Source organism: Mobula hypostoma, chromosome 7 (genome assembly GCF_963921235.1).
Source record: "Mobula hypostoma chromosome 7, sMobHyp1.1, whole genome shotgun sequence".
NCBI classification, from domain to species: Eukaryota; Metazoa; Chordata; class Chondrichthyes; order Myliobatiformes; family Myliobatidae; genus Mobula; species Mobula hypostoma.
Window position 1 is genome coordinate 30,901,778 of NC_086103.1, and position 6,407 is coordinate 30,908,184.

Consider the following 6,407-nt stretch of genomic DNA (forward strand, 5'->3'; position numbering starts at 1 on the left):
ACTCATTTTGATACTAAGAAAATATTCAGTGTCAAGAATAATTTTAACTTTCAGCACAAATTTGAATTTTGTGGCTCATTGGAAATGAAATTCATCTTTGAAAAGATTGAGAATGCCAAGTTGTTTGAGGGCCTGTCACTCTTGTTAATAGACAGTGGATAACATGAGTACTCAGGCATATTGGTCCAGCATGTAGCACACCATTAGATAGCTGTGCATCTGTTTGAACTCATCTATGTATCATCATGGGAGTCACATAGAGGGCTTGGATACTTGAGTAACTTACAATGAGATTTTGTAAGTCTATTATGTTTTGTTTTAATAAATTGCATGGTACAAAAAGCCACGGTGCCATGCAGTCCAATTTCAAGGCAGTAGTTTGACGTATTGTTATATCTGGTTCACTGACTCCATCTGCTGGCCACCACCGCAATGTAGTTTCACCTTTGCACAGTACGCCAAAATTACTGTAAAAAAGACTTCAGATTGAAATAATTCACTGTGATAAGAATTGTGTATGGAGAATGAAATAGCTCCCTATTAAATTAAAAACTTCAAGTTCTCTGAAATAAAATTATCGAAGAATTTTATTATGCAGATATCCATAAATGGAGGAAAATACTGCCAAAGCATATTCAACTTTAAAGGGAGTTTTCCAATATGGTGCTTTATATTTAAATGTTTTCCAGCTTGTAAATAAATGTCATTCTCCCAATAAACTTCTATTCAGCTTTTTTTTAAGCAGCTTCCTTGTCTCCATCTTTGCTTAGTCAACTTAGACCATAGAACATGGAGAATTCCTCTGGTATTTCCATTGATTCTATCATAAACAATTAATTTTAATTTATTTAAATCTTACTTCCATCTCACAACATGAGAGAGTAAAAATCTTTGCATTATGACTCCGTTGCAATCTACAGACATGCGAATTTAGAAGTCTAATGGCTGGTAGAAGGAAGCTGTCCCGTAGCCTGTTAATCCAGGCTTTAATGCTGCGGTACTGTCTGCCAGACAGAAGCAGCTGAAACAATTTATGGTTGGGGTGACTAGTATTCCCGATGATCTTCCAGACCTTCTTTACGCACCTGCTGCTGTAAATGTTCTCAAAGGAGGCAAGTTCACATCCACAGATGCGCTGGGCTGCCCGCACAACTCTGTAGTACCCAGTAATCAAGGTTGGTGTAGCTCCCATACCAGGTGTTGGTGCAGCCAGTCAGGATGCTCTCAGTAGTGGCTCTGTAGAAAGTCTTAAGGATTTGAGGGCACATGCCAAATTCTTCAGTCGCCTTGAGATGGAAAAGATGCTGTTGTGCTTTTTTTGCCACACAGCCACACAAGATTCAGAAATATACTGGAGATGCAATATGCTGGGTGAATTCTCACCATATATAGCCACTATTACTGTTTCTAAGGGTCTATTTACTCCAGAGCTACTCTCAATTCCGTTTGTGGATGCAGTCCACTATTCATATTACTGTCATTCGAGAAAGTAAAAAGAATATTACTGGTACTCTCCAGGCTAATTATGGGTAGTCAGTTCTATCATGCCCCATTATGTTGAAAGCTGGTGCACTTATTTATCAAGAGCAGGCTCCACCCAATCATTTGAGCTCTGGTTGCGTAGCCAGGTTGCCCAGTAAAAGAAGAGCAGAAAAATGCTGCAAGGCAGATTCTCCATTTCATTTTCCACACTTTCCCCATATCCACAATACTCTACAGGGGTTGCCTTTTCTCACTACCCCTTCATTTTGTAACTAGGTCTCATTCAACGATGAGCTGCTGAATTTCCTATCCTTCCAACCAAAGGTTGCTGATAATACCTGTTAATTCCCACAGATCACAGGCCTTCTGCTAAAATTATCAAGATGGCAGAACAAAGACTCTTCTTGTTTCCCAATATATACCCAAAATGAAAATGAAATTATGGTATTTGTAGCAGCAAACAAGGAAGGCTCCTATTCAACATGAAAAGTCAGGTGTCATCCTTGTATATCACTACAAACAAAGCCACTTTGAAAAATCTTCTGTAAATCATTGAGTTGTATGATATAAATGAACTTACAGCATGGTTTGCCAACTACATCAATATGACCTGTGCTGTCAAGGTCTGTACACTAAAAATGAAATTACATGGAGTCTTATTTGCATAACCTTTATGCTCTATTCAAAACCTCAAAGTCAGCACTGAAACTTAAGGTCCATTGGGTGTGATATCCAATGTCCAAAATGCTTCAAAGTCATGGACAGCCTCTAAACAATGGAGTGACAGCACCAATGAAGTTTCCACAAGATGGTCTAAATCCAGTGAGAGGATAGTTAAATGAATATCAACCTTCTCGCCCAGTCAACATCCCCAGCAGATTGGCTCTAGTTATAGTCAACTGACTCAAATAGACAGGCAAGCCATTCTCATACCCCAAAACACCATAGAAACAGAAACCCTATTGTTACTGCTGTCATACAATGTAGATGGTGGAAATGATTAAAAAATTTTCTCAAAGCCTCCTTGTAAAAGTGGAAATTGTAGAAATCTTGACCCATGGAGAAGGAACACAAAGATAGCACCTAGATCTTTGAGTACCTTCATCAGGAGCACAACATAAACAGCTTATCTCCTCAGAGCATCCAGCTAATGTGCCCCTTTTGTGACAGAGGCATCACATCTCACACTGGCCTCATCAACCAACTCAAAATCCATGAAACGGGGCTGTAAGTGCATCATCCTTAGCCCTGAGAGGCTGTTTCAGAGAAGACGGCACAAAAGTCTCCACTAGTACCCTTCTCGCTTTGTTCATTTAGACACAACTCCTTTATTTGTGAGTTGTACAGCCAATCAGTTGCAGAATTAACAACACATTACTAAAAGATAATTGATTCTGTTTTGTGAAAGGTAGCTTAAATGCAAAATACAGCAATCAGATTAACAAATATATCTAAGGTTTCCAGCTGCTAACTTTACACAATAAATTATAAAAGTTTATTGTAAGCACAAAAATATTGCTCATTTACAGGACAGAATAATACTATTAGAACCAAGAATTGAAGCCGGAAGATTTTATAAATAACAGGAATTCTGCAGATGCTGGAAATTCAAGCAACACACATAAAAGTTGCTGGTGAACACAGCAGGCCAGGCAGCATCTCTAGGAAGAGGTGCAGTCGACGTTTCAGGCCGAGACCCTTCGTCAGGACTAACTGAAGGAAGAGTCCTTCAGTTAGTCCTGACGAAGGGTCTCGGCCTGAAACGTCGACTGCACCTCTTCCGAGAGATGCTGCCTGGCCTGCTGCATTCACCAGATTTTATAAATATACATTTTTTCATAAAATTGTATAAAATACAGAAGATATTTTATAATGGCCTTCTAGCAGCCAGGAAGAGCATGGTGCAGAGAATAGTGTGACAATGTAAGTTTGAGTCTATACAATTAATTTAATCGAGGGTTTGGAAGTTGGAGGAAGGGTGTTTTTTTAATGTTCTCAAGTTGTTTGAAGTTAAGAAGACCATTGTTGGGGGATTAAGAACTATGCTTGGTCTTAAGAAGGGGAATTCATTAAATATAATTTAATCAAATATTAAATAATTCCTAGGATTGGTGGTTGCCTTTGAAGCTCTACAACTTGGCTGCTTTAGTCATCTTAATGATTCAACACAGCACTGAGAATGCACTGCATTGTGGAATGTATTGCCACTCAGATGTGATATTTATCTGAGGCCACACCTGGTTGTCCAGGTAGATGTAAAGTACGTGATGGCATTTTTAATTTGAAATATAGATATTTCTACATTCAATTAAAATTATGGAAAAAACCTCACCATTCACTGTTTGCAGAAGAACACCTCCCTCATACAGCATTTCTTAGTAGCATGTTGAATATTATTCAAGCTAGAAGTTAAGAAATTTAAAGGCTACCACTAAACCTTGAAGAATCTGGCATTTTTTCCAGCAACTAGATTGTCTCCAATTTATAAATAATAATTGAGATTCCAATGTGCTTCCAACTACTCTGATGGAATTAAAACTCCTATAGGAATAAGTATTCTTTCTAAATAAAATTATATTTGGTTGAGCCAGCTCATGAGTTGCCGGTTTCAATTTAATAGAATCAAACAGGACAAAGCGTGTGTCATGGAAAATTTGATTCTGGATTGTAGTGCATAATTGGTGTGTGCACATGGTAATGTAAGTGAAATTCAAACCAGTCAGAGAACCAGCCTACATCCTTCCTAAGCTTCAGAGCCCAGAGACTAATGCTTCCTAGGATTTCCTTACAAAAACCTAACTATATAAGAATAGGCATTTATAGGAATCATATGAGCTTGTCCAAAGCACCCTGTAAGATATAGCTAGAGTGAGCAGAAGTTCATTACAGATTTTTGTGCAGCCATGGAAGAGGACTTTCTGATACTGCAGTCAACCATGGCGAATGTACTACCTCCCAGGGTATTTGTAGCAAACACCAAAATCAATTACTAAACTAATCACTTTTTCCTGCACATAGTCTATATCCTTTCATTTCATTCCTATTCTTGTTTAAATGTTTCTTAAATGTTGTTATATCTGCTTCCACCACATCTCCAACAGCATATTCCAGGCACCTACCACTCTCTGTGTAAAAAGAAACTGCCCCACAAGTCTCCTTTAAATTTTCCCCTCTCACCATAATGCTATGCCTTTTGACATTCCCATCCTGGGAACAAGACTCCAACTACCTACCCTAACTTTGACTCTCAAGATCTTCTATACTTCTATCAGGTTGCCTCTCGGCCTCCAATCGTCAAGAAAAAACAACCCAAGTTTGTTCAACCACCTCCTTCTAGCAAATACTTTTCTGATCCAGATGGCATTCTGGTGAGCCTCTTTTGCACCCTCCCTAAAGCCTACACATCCTTCCTGTAATATGGCAACCACTACACACAATATTCCAAGGTAGCCTATCCAAAGTTTTATAAACCTGCAACTTGACTTACCAACTTTTATACTCAATGCCTCAAATAATAAGGCAAGCCACCATACACCTTCTCTACCACCCATTCCTCTTTCAAAGAGCTATTGTCTTACACCCCAAAATCACTCCATACATCATTTCTCCTAAGGGTCCTGCTCTTTACTATATACTTCCCTCTTACATTTGACCTCCCAAAACACACCAACTTACACTTGTCCAGATTAAATTCCATCTCTCATTTCTCCACACATATCTCCAACTGATCTACATCCCGCTATATCCATTGACAACCTTCGTTATTATACACAACTACAATTTTTGTGTTCTCAGCAAACTTGTGAATCAGCTTCATTTTCATCCAAATCATTTATATATTTCACAAACAACAGCAGTCCCAGCACTGATCTCTGTGAAACACCCCTAGTTATGACTCCAGCCAGAGAACCACCCTTCACCACTATGCCATGTCTTCTATGACCAAGCGAGTTTTGAATCCAATCCACCAAATTACCATGAATCTCACGTACCTTAACCTTCTGGCTCAGCCTACAACGAGTAGTCTTATTGAAATATTTACTGAACTTCAAGAATACAACATCCACTGCCCTACCCTCATCCGCCATCTACATCATTTCATCAAAAAACTCAATCAGGTTTGAAAGACATGGCCTCCTTTGCACACAGCCAAAATGACTATTCCTAAAAACTCTGCACTCTTCTAAATGCCAGTAATTCCTATCCCTAAGAATCTTCTCCAATAATTTCAGTACAACAGACATAGGAGAACCAACTAGTAACTTGTTGGGTAATCCATAACACCATCCTTAAACTAACACTGCAGTCCTATGGGACCTCACCTGTAGCTAAAGGGTCTGTCTGTCTGTATCTTATTTTACGGCGGTTGGCATCCAGCTTAATGGTGCATTACCGCCACTAGCTACAGGGTCAAATCTGAATATGAATTTTAATCTAACAAAAACATCTAGAGAATTTAAATTTAAGCAAATAAATGCATATGGGTTAAAATATTTTCAGAAACGTAAACTATGAAACTACTGGATTGTGGCAAAAATTCACCTCGTTCTAAAATAAAGGAAATCTGGTATCACTTCCCAATGTGTGACTCCAGGTTTAACTGCGTCATCAATTCCGGGGTAATTAGTGATAGCTACAATGTCAACGTGCCCCAGAAAGAAAAAAAAACTCAAAAATTAACCTTAAATTACATGGTACCAACGACATTGACAAGTACCAGGCTGCATTTTTGAGAGTGCTGATTAGCAAATATAATTTTGACCTCAAGAAAGCAAATTTATTTTTAACAATCTAAAAATTATCCCGGCCTCCAGAAAGCATTTAAACTCGTGAATATTGAGTTTACATTTCTGTATATACACACAGCTTCGGCTCCCAGGCCTGTTGAGAACTCTGGATTGTTGCCTGGAGACGGCCTGGTGCAT